We start from the raw sequence: 17,136 nt of genomic DNA, 5'->3' as shown, positions 1-17,136 counted from the left end.
ATTCTGAACGAGCACCTCAGTCCCCAATGTCCTTGGGGATCGCCTCTCAGGCCAATAATAGGGCTTTGTCTTCCAGACCGCTAATAGCTTTTACATAACGGCTAGTTTCCTGCCCTACTCCCAACCCCCAAATCCACTAACCCTCCACAAAAGGGGATTACACGCTAATCTCGGCCATAAAGAGACTGTCTTGCAAAGGCTCTGGACTCTGTGGACACTGAGAGAACTTTGTGTTGGCTTTCAAATCAACCTGCAATTGATTTCTGATAAAAGATTGTAATGGTAAAGCGACGTATGTTCTCTTCAGGCCTGTAACAACTTCAATGCAACACAAAGTGGAGACTGAAATGTAGGCTAGGCTATAGCCTGTCAATGGCGCTCCTATATACATGTGAAATGTCTTATTAGATTCCAGCTTGGAGCCAGAACTCCATTCAAATATTTTGGCTAGCTGGACTGAGGTGTGGGAGTCAGAATGTTATGCACGTCCCCATGCCTCTCTGTCCCAAATGCATAGCTGTATGTCTCAGTTCATTGTATAGACTCCACACTGCATTCCTCAGCTCTGTGACCTCAGCAGAGAACAGAACGTATGCCAGGTGGAACTCAACAACACCCAGAGGTTGTCCTGTCCTCAAGATTTACACCACTGTGGAAAATGTAAAGAACATGTTTTTGTGATTCATGATTCAATTTCTAATGAATTCTGCACTGTATGCCAACCCTATAACATTACAGTAGGCTTACCTATTCTAATTATCTATAGAGATACAATTTTATTGGTCACATACATGGTTAGCAGATATTGCGAGTGTAGCGAAATGTTTGTGCTTCTAGTTCCAACAGTGCAATAATATCTAACAATTCCACAACTACCTTACACAAGTGTAAAGGAATGAATGAGAATATGTACATATAAATATATGGATGGGCAATGACAGAGCAGCATAGACAAGATGCAATAGATGGTATAAAATACAGTATATACATATGAGATGAGTAATGCAAGACATGTAAACATTATTAAAGTGACTAGCGATCCATTTATTAAAATGGACAATGATTTCAAGTCTGTATGTAGGCAGCAGCCTCTCTGTGTTAGTGATGGCTGTTTAACAGTCTGATGGCTTTGAGATCGAAGCTGTTTTTCAGTCTCTCAGTCCCAGCTTTGATGCACCTGTACTGACCTTGCCTTCTGGATGGTAACAGGGTGAACAGGCAGTGGCTCGGGTGGTTGATGTCCTTGATGATCTTTTTGGCCTTCCTGTGACATCGGGTGCTGTAGGTGTCCTGGAGGGCAGGTAGTTTGCCCCTGGGGATGCGTTGTGCAGACAGCACCACCCTCTGAAGAGCCCTGCGGTTGTGGGCGGTGCTGTTGCCGTACCAGGCGGTGATACAGCCCGACAGGATGCTCTCAATTGTGCATCTGTAAAAGTTTGAGGGTTTTAGGTGACAAGACATATTTCTTAAGCCTCCTGAGGTTGAAGGGGCACTGTCAGGCCTTCTTCACCACACTGTCTGTGTGGGTGGACCATTTAAGTTTATCTGTGATGTGTACGCAAAGGAACTTAAAACTTTCCACCTTCTCCACTGCTGTCCCGTCGATGTGGATAGGGGGGTGCTCCCTCTGCTGTTTCCTGAAGTCCACAATCATCTCCTTTGTTTTGTTGACATTGAGTGAGGTTGTTTTCCTGACACCTCACCTCCTCCCTGTAGGCTGTCTCGTCGTTGTTGGTAATCAAGCCTACTACTGTTGTCGTCTGCAAACTTGATGAATGAGTTGGAGTGCATGGCCACACAGTCATGGGTGAACAGGGAGTACCGGAGGGGGCTGAGCACGCACCCTTGTGGGACCCCAGTGTTGAGGATCAACAAAGTGGAGATGTTGTTTCCTACCTTCACCACCTGGGGGTGGTCCGTCAGTAAGTCCAGGACCCAATTGTACAGGGTGGGGTTGAGACCCAGGGCCTCAAGCTTAATGATGAGCTTGGAGGGTATTATGGTGTTGAATACTGCACTATAGTCAATGAACAGCATTCTTACATATGTATTCCTCTTGTCCGGATGGGATAGGGCAGTGTGATGGCGATTGCATCACCTGTGGACCTATTGGGACGGTAAGCAAATTGAAGTGGGTCTAGGGTTACAGGTAAGGTGGAGGTGATACGATTCTTGATTTGTCTCTCAAAGCACTTCATGATGACAGAAGTGAGTGCTACGGGGCGATAGTCATTTAGTTCAGTTACCTTTGCCTTCTTGGGCACAGGAACAATAGTGGCCATCTTGAAACATGTGGGGACAGCAGACTGGGATAGGGAGAATATATTATTGATCAGCTTGACATTATGGGCATAGCCTATTGTATGGATTTGATTGAGGTATTGGTGTTTGTCTATTCTCATCCACTATCAACAATAAGGCCACTCACATTGGCAGGAACAGTGGTGAAACAGTAATCTCATCTTGCAAGAACTGAATTTCATCTCAAGTTCTATCATGTGGCCTATTTCAGAAGCATATGAAAGCGCTTAAATTAAAGTCCATTTGTATTGAAAATAAAACAATATAGAATGGGAAAAATTGATAATTTATTTCCTGCTGCTATTGTCTACACAAACTACACTATTTGCTTGCAGTGCATTTCATTGGACAAAAAGCTTACAGCACTTGGTATTCCCAGGCAGTCTTCCATACACGTACTAACCAAGCCCGAACATTGAAGGGATTTTACTGGGCCCTAATGGACAACAGACATTGACAGTCTCCTAGACTAAAAAGAAATGCTGAATGTACTGCCTACATTTTGAGGGAAACGCACTGTCCAATATTTGATTTGATTTGATCAGGGCAGGGAAGCACTAACAAACTGCATTTAGTCCAATAAAAAGACACAATATTATTAGGGCCATAAATAAAAGGCAGTTGCTCTGCTCCATGCATGACACAAGAGAACCCTCTACTGGAGCAAAAAGCTTACAGCACCTGGTATTCCCAGGCGGTCTCCCATCCAAGTACTAACCAGGCCCGACCCTGCTTAGCTTCCGAGAATGGACGAGATCGGACGTATTTTTTTAAATTGTATTTTTTATTATGAAAATCTTATTTGACAATATTTTCAATTCAATTTGCAAAAACCAATTCAATCAACACGACTAAACAACATAGGCAGGTAAACAATTCACCCCCTATCAAATCAAAAAACCCAAAGAAATAAAAATACCAAAACCAACTACATACAAACATTGCATGCAAGACTAAGATAAAACAAATTCCACAAAAATAGAGGTTCAAAGCAACCCCCTATCAAATAAAATCTAAGAAATTCTCAAAACAATGCTTTCAAGATTGTTAATGATATCTCCCCAAAACTTTGCACATCAAAACCAATACACCAAACCACCATCCTCCCCCACAGCAATGAATCTACAATCCTAGACCTATGCATAAATCCCACATCCTTCCTGACCAAACCTTCAAACACCTTCCACACTGTCACCCTCAAACCTTGCCAAGTTCCTCCTCGAATATACAGCATACCTTGCAATGTGGCAGCATAAAATTCAATAAGTCAATATTCACCCCCCTCACATGCTGACACACTCCAAACAATACCAAACACCTCCAATCTACCCCTCCTATTAACTCTACTCCCCAGTACCTTTCTAACATGTCCCTCAACCTCACATAGAACCCAGCTACATCAACACACTCAAACATCATGTGCATCAGATTTTCATCCATAACTCTACATACACGAGACACTGACCTGTCTACCTGATGTAACACCACCTTGGTAAAAACCCGATTGTGCCTCAACATAAAATCAAAATGTGACTGTTGAGCCTCACTACCATATTCTCCCACAACCGCTCTACATCCAACCCTGGAAACACTTGCCTCCACACTTTCTCAGATGCAGGCGCCTTGACCTTCCTGGTAAGAGCCCAGTAGAAGGCCCTCACCTGGGTAGAGGATAAGGATTGCACAGACTCCCCACATTTCACCTGCATCTCAGGCAAGGTCTCTAAAACCCCATTACTCAAGTGATTGTCCAGCAGCCTCACCCACTCCCTGGAAAACACTCTTTATCCTCTCATACATTCTCAACACCGTCCCTTTCCTGACATCCTCATCAACACCCCAGACAGTATCTAAGATCGCCTGATCAGGCAGGAACCCCGGCACCACCTCATACCTAAAGTCCCTCACTCTTATCATACCTGCCCTCATAAGCACCTTACTCTCCAGCATCTTTCCCTCAGATTTCAGCAATGGGTTCATAAAAACCGGTAGATTCAAAATCATCCCAATAGAGTCACACTCATAGCTAACCTGCGGTAAAAACTCAGCCCAGGCCCTGGACACCTGATAAAATGCAGGCACCTCTGCATACATGCTAGGCTTTAGACACATTAACAACCCATAGTCACCGCATCCTCCACTCCTATGCAACCAATGCCTAAAAAACTCCTTCCACCCCTGACCCTCCTCCCCATACAAAAACCGTTTCACTCTCTTAACCAGCATGGCTTTTAACTTAACCTCCAGATCTACTAATCTCAACCCAACCCTATCATAATCTGCTATCATCACATCATGAGCAATCTTCACACCCTTCCCACCCCACAGGAAACCAGACACTACATTATTAATTTCCTTCAGAGCCCATACAGGCATGTCCAGAACCCCTAAAGTATAGACACATTTTGACATCAACAGAGCATTCACCACCACCACTTTCCCCCTCAATTTTAATTTCCTTTGTTTCCAGTAATTCAAAGTCGACTTAATTTTATTAATCACCCCTGTCCAAGTAAAGTCCCTCGCCTCCCGCTCCTCTACCCCAATATTCACACCCAAAATTCTCAAATGTTCCGTAGCAGTCTTAAAAGGAATGTTAAATGTAGACACAACCGTATCAGGAGCACATAACATTAGAGATTTTTCAACATTCACCTTGCCCCAGAAGCTCTCCCATACACATCAAAACACTTCATCAGACAATTCACACTCCCTCCATCCCGCACAGTACAGATGGTATCATCACTTGCGTTTAAAGGGTAACACCACCCCAAAATCAAAATGTCTTTTTTTCTCCTGATAGGGTTTAAACATTGTCGTGGACATAGAAATATAACACGATTGGATGTTCTATTACAAAGGTATACTTTTGAGAGCGAAAACCTGCAGAAACAGGGACGAAATGTAAAGGGGGAATTTGGGGGGGAATCAGGCAAAACTTCGAAGGGATTTTACAGGGCCCTAATGGACTACAGACATTAACAGTCTCCTAGACTAAAAACAAATGCTGAATGTACTGTCTACATTTTGAGGGAAATGCACTCAAGCTCGTTTTTAAGTTTCAAAAGATTGCGACCCCCCCCCCACCCTTTGCCTCACAATGGTTTGATCCACTGCCAGTTCCTTAGCTTGCGAGGTAACGTAGAGGTCGTATCTACTGTCTGAAAGGTACTCAATGCACGTAACTGACGTGAGGTTAATCCAGTCAATCGCGCACACACACTAGCTGAATATGCAGAGCTAGTCCGCAAATATTAACTATTAAGCTAGCTAGTACCTATTCCATTTATGTGGCGTCGTCAAAGATGGAATCTTTGCTATCGTCAATTTATTCCAAGATCAGCATGCATGTAAGTTAGTGCTTCAAAGTCCCTGTGATAAGGTTAGCGATAAACTGAACAGAACTACACTCTCTTCTACCATTGTTTTAAATATATTTAATGGTCTCGTTGCAAAAGCTAAATTGTCGCAAGGGAACTTTTATTTATATATTTTATTTCACCTTTATTTAACCCGGGTAGCAAAGATTATAGCAAACACCACTGAATTGGTGCTCGCTAGCTTTGCAAATTCAGCTATTGTTAGAAGCCAGCCAATATGAAACAAACGATTAAAATTACAAAAGGTTGCAGCATATGTTGTGTAAATGGTGAACTCATACAGCTGTCAACTCTTGTCACTGCAATCCGTTTCACATTTGCTAGCAACCTTTTAGATCGAAGCCCATATAGAATGATAGAAGATAAGATGATAGAAGCCCATCTCCTACTGTAAATAACCTACATCCTGTGTGTGTGTGTAGCCAGCCAGCCAGCCAGGTAGAAAAATGGCAGAAAAAAGAAAAAAGACGGACATCAGAGTGTTTTTCAGTACACCAAAACGCAAAGTAAGAACCCTAGTAGCCTAATATCTCAAAGACTAGTTGATAAAATGTTCATAAGAAAGAAATGAAATTCTAATGGAAATGTTTCACAATGATGTCATTAGGCAGAGCAGGCAACAGATGGCACACAGACAGCAGAGTTGGGGACAGATATGCAGGGACAGACTGGCAGAGACAGGGAGTCTCAGGTAAGTTTGTTGAGTCTTTGTTTGGCAACATTATGAAAGGTTCGCCATTTTTTTTACTTGTAAAATAGGCACATTTTGGAAAATGCCATGGATACCCCCACTCTCAACTTAAACTGGTGACTGAACTAAGATTTGTTAAAGGCATGGTATTGCTGTTGTGATTAGTTGTGTAGTTTTGGGTACCGGTAGTTAGGAGTATGGCAAACACCTTATTTCTTTGGTTCCTCAATATACATTTACCATATTAAACGTAGGCTATGTGTTACAGCACTACTTTTGGTGTCCCCCTCAGGAATTGCTCTTGAGAAAATGTAATGTAATTGTCCCCTCCAAAGTTGATATCAGATTTTCGCCCCTGCCCTAAACATAAAATCATGTTCCACCCTATCTATGCTTAAAACAATCCCCCCTTCTTATCATGATTCATTTTATTTATCACATCTCTAATTGTATTAATTTTATCAGCAATATCTCTACCAGGCACACTATAATTCTGTGTAGGTGCTATAATATCATTTAAAACTTTCTTCATTCTATTTGCCAGTATCTTAGCTAAAATCTTATCTGAATTTAATAACCTAATTGGCCTATAATTCTCCAGTTTCAATTTGCTCGCCTTATTTTTATATAAAATTGTTATCAACCCGGTCACCATAGATTCTGACACTATTATTATCCTCCATATTGATACATTTCCAATAAAATAGGTGCTAAAAGACTTCCATATATTTTATAAATCTCTACAATTATTCCATCTACTCCAGGACTCTTATTTAATTGTAAATCCTTAATCGCATCTTTAACGTCATTCATTGTTATCTTCTCATCACACATTTGTTTGTCTTCCACATCAATTTGAACCACTACACTCTCCAAAATCTCCTTTACACACCCCTCATCCACCTCCCCTTTCTTAAATAAATCCTTATAAAAATTCTGCACTGTTTCCTGTATCTCTACATAATCATTTACAACTTCACCCTTTACATTTTCAATCTCTCTATGTTTTCCTTTGTTTACTCTTCTCTAAACCAAGAAAAGGAAGTACATTTCTCCCCCTCAAACACGTTGCCTTACTTCTGATAATTGCACCCTTACACTTATCTATTTCATATTTACTCAATTTTGCTTTTAATTCCAAAAAGGTTTCTATATTATAATTAGGTTAACTCACATTTTCTCATTTCTTCATTCAATTTTGCTCTTAACTCATTTTCTTCTCTTATCATCCTAAATCTCTTCTTCCTTGCATATCTAATACTAAATACTTTAATTTTTGCTTTAACATTTTCCCACCAACGACACTTATCATATCCTTTATGCTTATCTTACATTTCATATTCTATCAATGATTTAAGTTGTTTCCCATATTCCTCATCTCCTAAATACCCTGCATTCATACACCATTTTCCACCTCCTGTTCTTCCCTTATCTAAGCCCACCGAGAATAGTAACGCTGCATGATCACTAAAAGTTGTAAAAACATACTTAATATCTTTCATAAAATTCCTTAAACCTTCTTTTACCAATACCAAATCTATCCTTGTTTGTTTCAATTAACCTAAAACCACCTGCCTTCTAGAAAATTCTCTTTTGTCTGGATTTTCATCCCTCCATATCCATAATTCCTTTCTTTTTTTTTTACACTTTGTTTATTGAATTTTCAATACCAGCATTTAGAAAAGAATTGCACTTGTAAGTTATTTGGTAGTAGTATAAAACACAAAGACAACAATACAGCAAAACATAGAGAGACAGACATAAAAAAATTAATACAAAATTAAATAATGATAATAAGGAAAAATATATTTTGATACAGTTGTTATGGGTCAAGTAGTACAGATAATTGTATTTGTATTTTTTTTATTTTACCTTTATTTAACCAGGTAGGCAAGTTGAGAACAAGTTCTCATTTAAAATTGCGACCTGGCCAAGATGAAGCAAAGCAGTTTGACACATACAACAACAGAGTTACACAAGGAGTAAAACAAACATACAGTAGAAAAATAAGTCTGTATACAATGTGAGCAAATGAGATGAGATAAGGGAGGTAAAGGCCAAAAAAGGCCATGGTGGCAATGTAAATACAATATAGCAAGTAAAACACTGGAATGGTAGATTTGTAGTGGAAGAAAGTGCAAAGTAGAAACAGAAATAATTGTGTGCAAAGGAGCTAAATAAATAAATACATACAGTAGGGGAAGAGGTAGTTGTTTGGGCTAAATTATAGATGGGCTATGTACAGGTGCAGTGATCTGTGAGCTGCTCTGACAGCTGGTGCTTAAAGCTAGTGAGGGAGATAAGCGTTTCCAGTTTCAGAGATTTTTGTAGTTCTTCCAGTCATTGGAAGCAGAGAACTGGAAGGAGAGAAAGCCAAAGGAGGAATTGGCTTTGGTGGTGACCAGAGAGATACCTGCTGGAGCGCGTGCTACAGGTGGGTGCTGCTATGGTGACCAGTGAGCGGAGATAAGGGGGGACTTTACCTAGCAGGGTCTTGAAGATGACCTGGAGCCAGTGGGTTTGGCGACGAGTATGAAGCGAGGGCCAGCCTACAAGAGCGTACAGGTCGCAGTGGTGGGTAGTATATGGGGCTTTGGTGACAAAACGGATGGCACTGTGATAGACTGCATCCAATTTATTGAGTAGGGTATTGGAGGCTATTTTGTAAATGACATCGCCGAAGTCGAGGATCGGTAGGATGGTCAGTTTTACGAGGGTATGTTTGGCAGCATGAGTGAAGGATGCTTTGTTGCAAAATAGGAAGCCAATTCTAGATTTAACTTTGGATTGGAGATGTGCGATGTGAGTCTGGAAGGAGAGCTTACAGTCTAACCAGACACCTAGGTATTTGTAGTTGTCCACATATTCTAATACCGTCCTTAACATCCAAGATGTCGTGTTTGCACATACCTGGCCTCTTACGTCACCAATATATAAATATACATCACTCTGGAACGGCAGGGAAATGTATTCGTTTAACATAAGAAAGAAGGGAGCCCATATTGCGTAGAATTTGTCTGCAGTGTGTTTACATTTTTCCAACTTTATGCCATTCAAAACAGATTTAATCCGAAGAGCATGAGAAGGGGCTGCAGAGGATTTCCATCTAAGTAAAATGAATCGTCTCGCTAACAAAGTGACAGAGGCAATTACATCCTTATTCATTTTGGTCAATTGTATTGTGGGTAAGGAAACCCCAAATAGTGCAATAAAAGGGTCTGGCTCAATCTGTGTGCCGCTTAATTCAGAGAGTGTGTTAAAGATGTCTTTCCAGAAACCAACAAGAGATGGGCAACACCAAAACATGTACATGATTAGCAGGAGAATGATTACATCATACACAATTAGGGTTCACATCCTTGTAAATTTTGGATAATCTTGCTTTGGTCCAGTGGGCCCTATGAATGAGTTTGCATTGAATGAGGCCTTGTCGAGCGCAAATAGAAGAGCTATGTACCCTTTTGAGTGCCCCTTCCCATAGTTCATCAGATATTTCCTCACCCAGTTCCTCCTCCCATGAGGATTTAATATTGTTTAATGAGAACTTGTAGTGAGCAAATTTGACTATAGATTATTGACAAGGTGCCTTTCAGAGTAGGAAGTGGGACAAGAAATGTGTCAAACTGGGTTTCACCAGGAAGGGTGGGGAATCCTGGATTTATGCTGCGGATGTAACTCCGGACTTGTAAGAACCTAAAAAAAGTATGTCTGGGAGACCAAATGTATCTGATAATTGTTCAAACGTACTAAATGTATTGTTAATATACTGTTGTTTGAAACCCAAAGTGGCGCCTAAATCGATTCCAGATCTTCAATGTTGTTTTGACACACATATTTTTGGTGATGGAGGAGTAAGGGCCTGTAACGGAGGAGTGAGCGAGGGAAGACGATGATGCTGCTATAGACGAGGCAGCCTCCATCTCTAGCCAAATTGGGGGTGGGAATATCTCTCTGCTCTGCAACCAGTAGTGAATGATCCTAAGGTTAGCGGCCCAATAATAGATTCTGAAATCCGGTAGAGCTAGACCGCCGTCTGGTTTGGGCCTCTGCAAAAGCTGTTTTCGTATCCTGGGGGGCTTTTTGTCCCATATAAAGGGTAGTATTAGGCCGTCGATGTTTTTGAAAAATGTATTGGGAAGAAAAATTGGAAGGCACTGATAGGCACTGATAGAGATGAATTTAGGGAGAGTATTCATTCATTTTAATATAATTAATTATTGGAGAGTTGTAGCAAAGACCAGAGTTGTAGCAAAGACCAGCGTTACAAAGACCAGCGTTACAAAAGAAGAGCTAAGTTGCCTTGAAAAAGGTTTTTCAAATCTGATTGTGACATGTACCCCGAGATAAATGAAACTATTGTGAGCAATTTTAAATGGCAAGTTATGTAGAGGGATTTTTTTGCGGCCATATTCAGCTTATTCATCTTTTACCATATTCGCATTTACTGAGATTCAGTTTATACCCTGATAAGTGACCGAAGGATGCAAACGTGGCAAGGGCAGCAGGAACAGAGACAGAAAGGTTGGATGTGTATAATAATAAATCATCTGCATATAAAGATAAAGACAGTTTGTGTCCGTTTCTGACTATACCTTTGAGGGGGTTGGAGCGAAGTGTTATTGCAAGTGGTTCTATGGCGGGGGACTTAAAGGGCAACTCTGGCGTGTCGATCGTTGCAAAGGGAAGCAGTCTGATTGAGTGTTATTAGTCCTGACAAAGGCTTGAGGGGATGAGTACGGAAGTCTTATCCAAGCCATGAATTTGGAGCCAAAGCCGAATTTATTTAGTGTAAAACAGGTATTTCCATTTCACCCGATCAAACGCTTTCTCCGCATCCAGGGATATAATGGCTTCAGAAGTATTGACGACAGAAGGATTATATATAATATTAAATAATCGTCGAAGATTGAGGAATGGGTGTCTATTTTTAATAAATCCTGTTTGATCGGGTGAGATAATTGATGGGAGGACTGTTTCCAGACGCGTTTCTAGAATTTTATAGTCAACATTTAGCAGGCTAATTGGACAGTAATTGGACAGGCTCTTTAAGAATAAGACAAATGGTTGCCTGAGTGAGAGTCTGTGGAAGAGCACCATTTACAAATGCTTCATTGTACATTTCAATTAGAATAGGGGCTATTTTGGATAAACTTTTTATAAAACTCTGCAGAGTAGCCGTCAGGCCCTGAGTTTCTCTCCAGATTGAAGGGATTTGACAGCAGTAGACAATTCTAAAGCAGTCAGCGACTGCTATTTTTTTTTAACCAAATCCCGGCTGACAGAAGGCACAGCAAGTAAGTGGAAGAAATCATCCAATTCCATTGTATCCGCTTTACTTTCAGAAATATATAGAGACTGGTAAAATCTCTTGAACTCATCATTGATCCCCCTAGGATCTAACGATATCCCAGATGATGTACGAATTTTAGGAATATGAAATTATGATAGTTGACGTAACTTGTGAGCTAATAATTTACTGGCTTTATGTCCTTCTTCATAGTAAGTGCTCCTAGACTTGACAATCAGTTCAGTAACCTGGTCTGTTAATAATGTGTCAAATTCTGCTTGCAGAGTTAAACGTTGCTTATAAATATCCGGGGATGGTGAAACGGCATAAATGTCATCTAATTGGGGAATACAGAGTGTTAACATAGATAGCCTATCCCTTTCCAGTTAGTTCTCATGTGCGGTGTAGGAAATAATTTCACCTCCGCTAACTAACTAGCCATTTCACATCGGTTACACCTATCAGGGAATGTAGCATCTCCACAGTCGGTGTGTCCGGCATTAGCAGCGTCCGTTGGCGGGGGTTAATCAGGAAAGGGCGCGGGCTTGCTGCGGCCTGCTCTTGCAGACTCCGTTTGTGGCCGGGTAGACGACATTACAAACTTAGATTTCTCAAACCTGATCTGAATTGTTTATGGGTCTCTTCAGACTCCTGGCCAAACAGAAAATATATATATAATACAATTTAGCAAGGTTAAATATATACATTTGGTCACTAACTCAGGAGCAATAGGGAAACGCGTTCTACATCCTTGGCTTCCAACCTATAATTCATTTTTTAAACATCATCTTCTTTAAAACCTCCCTAGATGAATCACTTCTAAAAGTAGCTCCTCTCATCATATCAAGTCTGTCCATTTTAACATTAAAACCCCCAACCACAAAACAATTTCCCTCACACCATTGTCCTAATTCTCGAAATAAATCCTTCCGCTCTATTTCATTATTAGGCGCATAAATATTTATAATTCTAAAAACCATACTCATATTCAAAATCTAAAATTAAAATCCTCCCATTATTATCAGCATGAATATGTTTTACATTTTCCACCACATCCTTCCTCAAAAATTGCAACACCACTTGAATTCCCCCTAACATTATTTACAAAAATAAAATATCTCCATTAATTTTACTTCTAAAATAGTCATTGTCCCAATGTGTCTCTTGCAGACATAAAATATCAGAAATCTTCATTTGCACTATACTTTGACATTTTTCCATTATCCTTAAACCATTAGCATTTATTGACATGAAATTAACCATTACATTAAATAGAAATAGAAAACATATTCTCATTCTCCTCTACCTGTTTTCTTGTTTTTTTTCCCTCTGCCGTCCTTTTTCGCATCCGCCACCGCTTTCCTTATCCTGTAGCCTTCCCTTGTTCTATCTATCTTTTCAAATTCTTCTGAATCGGAAATAGACTCTAATTCCATGTTTCCAACCAACTCATTTTCTTCTGTGCCGTATCTTTTGTGCTCCCTGTGTCCATTTCAGTCTCTTGTATAGCTGTCGGTAACAAACTCCCCTCCATTTCACTACCTCCCGAGGTACTCACATGGGCTGAGCTTCCCCCCAACACCTGTGAGTCACCAGTGCTTCCATTCAGCCCAATCTTTCCCTCTTCTTGACAGCTCCCTCTTCTTATCTCAGAGTCCATACTGCTCCCGATGTCATCCGGCCTCTGCTCCATCTTCTCCCCCCTTCCTCTCTCCACGTTCTCGCTGTGATAGAGCTTCTTCACCAACCAGTTCCTGACTCCCCTCCACAGCCACAACCTCTCCACAGTTGCACTCTTCTGGTCTCATTCGGCATCCACCGCAAAATGCCCTTTCCTTCCCTCCAACACATTACCTCGCATAATGTCCTTGCTTCCCGCAGTTGAACCATTTGAATTCAGGGCAGTCTTTTATTATGTGTCCAGGATGGATACATAGCCGACAAATCCTGACCTGCTTATCGGGGATTACCCGAAAGTACTCTCCACCCTCCAAGTGTCTCAAATTTCGTCGAATACGGCAAAGATTGTACGGTGTCAGTGAATTTCACGTTACAATATCGTATGCAGGTAAGGTAGGAGAGGGGGCTCTTTAACTTTTACTTTCTTTGCTTTGTTTCCGTCCAGCCCCTTTTTTTTTTATTCCCAGTAAACGGTCAATTCTCTGCCTTTGTCATCCTTACCTTCACCTATAATCCCATTCCTCTATCCCTCCACGGGGAGTAGAGTTGTTGCAGGGTGTGTCCCCTCTTCTAAGAGGCGTTCGTAACATAATGGGGGCTCATCCGGGATAATTAATTAAACCCTGCTCTGAGCTCTCTGTGATTGGGGTGTGACGGTAGGTTGTGAGTTTGGATGACTTGTTTAGTTACCTGTGTTCAGTAAGCTGCTGTCTACAAAATGGCTGCCTCAGCAATCTCCAAGTTTATTGAAGCGCCCTTTGTTGATCTGTTGGTGGGGTTGCGTAAAGTAGACCTTTGTGCCATAACTGACCATTATGGACTCTTCGTCCCTGAGAACGCCCTAATGGCTGAGCTTTTGGTGCAAGTCGGAGGGTTTAATGAGAAAACAATTTCTCATTGAATGACAAGAGGGAGGCTTCAGGAGAGGAGACGGGTAGACCTTCCAATGCCAAGTCTGAGGATGGGGTGGAGGAAGGGGTTCATCGTACCCCCTTTACATTGCCCCGATATGACCCTTTAGCTTCTGCTTCGGGTCTTTCAGATGGGACCGGTAGGCTAAAGGTGAGGCTGGCCCGTTTGGAAATGGCACAAAACGATAGAGAGAGCGAGACAGATGACGTTTGATCTAGAGGTGAGGATCCGACAACTGGCGATAGACGCTGGCTCCACAACCTGCTCATCATCAAGCCCACTTCGATGTGAGTAAAAATATTGCTTTAGTCCCTCCATTCCAGGAGTCGGAAGTTGATTCCTATTACTCTGCGTTTGAGCGCGTGGCTGCTGCGCTGCGTTGGCCACTTGAGGTTTGGCCGCTCCTGTTACAATGTAAATTGTCTGGGAAAGCCCAGGAAGTAGTAGCTGCTCTCTCCCTGGAAGACAGTTTACAGTACGATATAGTTAAAACAAACGTATTGCGGGTTTATGAGTTGGTGCCTGAAGCTTATAGGCAGCGCTTCAGGAACTACAAAAAGCCATCTCACCTTACTTTTGTTGACTTTGCTTGGGACAAATTGTCTCTGTTTAATTGCTGGTGTTCAGCCAGCAAAGCTAACACCTGTGCTGATATTCAGGAGTTGATGCTGTTGGAGGATTTTAAAAGCAACCTCCCTGATAGAATTGTAGTTCATTTAAATGAACAGAAAGTGGCGACATTGGCCCAGGCAGCAGTGTTGGCAGATGAGTATGCTTTGACACACAAGACTGTCTTTGGTGCACCTCGTTTTGAAGGCCGAACGACAACACTAAGCCTTCGCACGAAATCCGTGAATGTTTTTACTGTCACCAAAAGGGTCACGTGATTGCGGACTGCCAGGTTTTGAAAAATAAACCGAAACAGTCCCTGTCACCATCCCCTAAATTGAAAAGTGTGGGTTTAGTCAATTCTTTGGCTCATCCGTTGGACAGAGTTAGGATTCGGTTTCCCAATTGGTGAATCAATATCTATGCTCCGTTTATCTCTGCCTGTTGTGTTTCCTTAACTGGAGAACAAGCGGATCAAAAGCCGATACAAATGTTACGAGACACCGGGGTGGCGCAGTCAGTAATCATTACTGATGCTTTACCCGGGTCTCCTGAAACGTATTGTGGCTCGCATGTCATATTACAGGGTATAGAGACAAACTGTACCTGTACCATTACACTGGGTCCACTTAGTGTCAGAATTGGTATCAGGATGTTTCCGTGTTTGTGTAGTGTCTACACTGCAGTAAAAGGAGTCGCATTGCTACTAGGGAACGATATTGCTGGTGGTAACGTCACTCCTGTGTTGGAAGTAGTAGACACCCAGAAATCAAAACTACAAATTAATTGGTTCAAGCATTTTTTGTGAAGTATTTTGTAATCGGTTCTGCGGAGGTATGTTTATGTCCAAAGGACTGTTTTTATTATTGAAATTGGTTGTATTATTCTGTTTTGTTCCCGGGGGGAAGGGGAAGGCACCTAGGGAGTGCTTAGGCAAGAGGCCTGCGGGCATACATAACCCCTAGTATTTACTGTCTATGCACACTAGGTAAGACCTGGGCGGACCACCCCCTGTATTTTGGTTAGCGCACCAGGTGGTGCTAAAAGGTTAGGTAAATAGTTTGTAGGCAGGTAAGGTAGGAGAGGGGGCTATTTAACTTCAACTTTCTTTTCTTTGGTTCCATCCAGCCACTTTTCCCCAAATTTACTGTGTGAAGGAATAAATAAATTCCCAGTAAACGATCAATTCTCTGCCTTTGAGTTGTAGCAGGGTGTTGTGTTCCCTCCTCTAAGAGGTGCACATAACAGTCGCTCACTCATATGGAGACAGAGAAATGTCCACTTTGTGACACACTGAAAAAGCTCAAACATTGCTTACATTTCCAGGCCATATATTTGAGTCTTGTGGGGGGGGGGGGGGGGGGGGAGAGGGCATATCCTATGTTGACACATATGACAAGTTCATGGACTATGGCCCAATAAAATACGGCGCGCCCACACGGAATCACGGAATCCAGGCATTAAACCGAAATTAAGCAATGTATTGAACTAAGGAGGAAATCAACTTAATCCCTTAAACGTGTTAGAAAATGCATTCATTTGCTCAAGTGAATCATAAGACATGAACAAAATGCATCAGTGATTAGTTTTTCCATGGAACTTTCAGGAATGGCACAGGACTGCCCAATTTCTGTGCGCATGCGTGCGGGGATTTGATATCAGGTAAAACATTGAAGGGATTTTACAGAGCCCTAATGGACTACAGACATTAAATTGATCAGGGCAGGGAAGCACTAACAAACTGCATTTAGTCCAATAAAAAGAGATGATTATTATTATTATTAGGGCGATAAATAAAAGGCAGTTGCTCCATGCATGACACAAGAGAACCCTCTACTGAAGCAAAAAGCTTACAGCACCTGGTATTCCCAGGCGGTCTCCCATCCAAGTACTAACCAGGCCCGACCCTGCTTAGCTTCCGAGATCGGACGAGATCGGGCGTATTCAGGCTGGTATGGCCGTAAGCGAAGGGACAATTCTTGGTACACTATATAAAGTCAATGTGTCGCCCACTCATAAGGAGACAGCGAAATGTACACTTTGTGACACACTCTGAAAAAGCTCAAACCTTGCTTACATTTCCACACCCTATATTTGACTCTTGTGGGCGGTGGGGAGAGAGGGCATATCCTATGTTGACACTTATGACAACTTCATAGACTAGGGCCCTAGAAAATACGGCTCGCCCACACGGAGTCACGGAATCCAGACATTAAACCGAAATTCAACAATATTCTAAAATGTATTGACCTAAGGAGGAAATCAATTAAATCCCT

The 17,136-nt window shown here is 41.7% G+C and overlaps 1 non-coding gene across 1 annotated transcript; it reads right to left on the bottom strand.

The window, feature by feature from the left end:
- Nucleotides 1-16,707: 16,707 nt before the first annotated feature.
- On the bottom strand, nucleotides 16,708-16,826 carry LOC145879897 (5S ribosomal RNA). The gene has a single exon (XR_014392784.1). It is a non-coding gene; the product is annotated as a 5S ribosomal RNA (ribosomal RNA).
- Between the last annotated feature and the right edge of the window lie 310 nt (nucleotides 16,827-17,136).

The sequence above is a fragment of the Salmo salar genome, chromosome 06, assembly GCF_965601325.2.
Source record: "Salmo salar chromosome 06, fSalSal1, whole genome shotgun sequence".
Lineage (NCBI taxonomy): Eukaryota > Metazoa > Chordata > Actinopteri > Salmoniformes > Salmonidae > Salmo > Salmo salar.
This window is presented reverse-complemented; position numbering and strand designations above follow the sequence as displayed.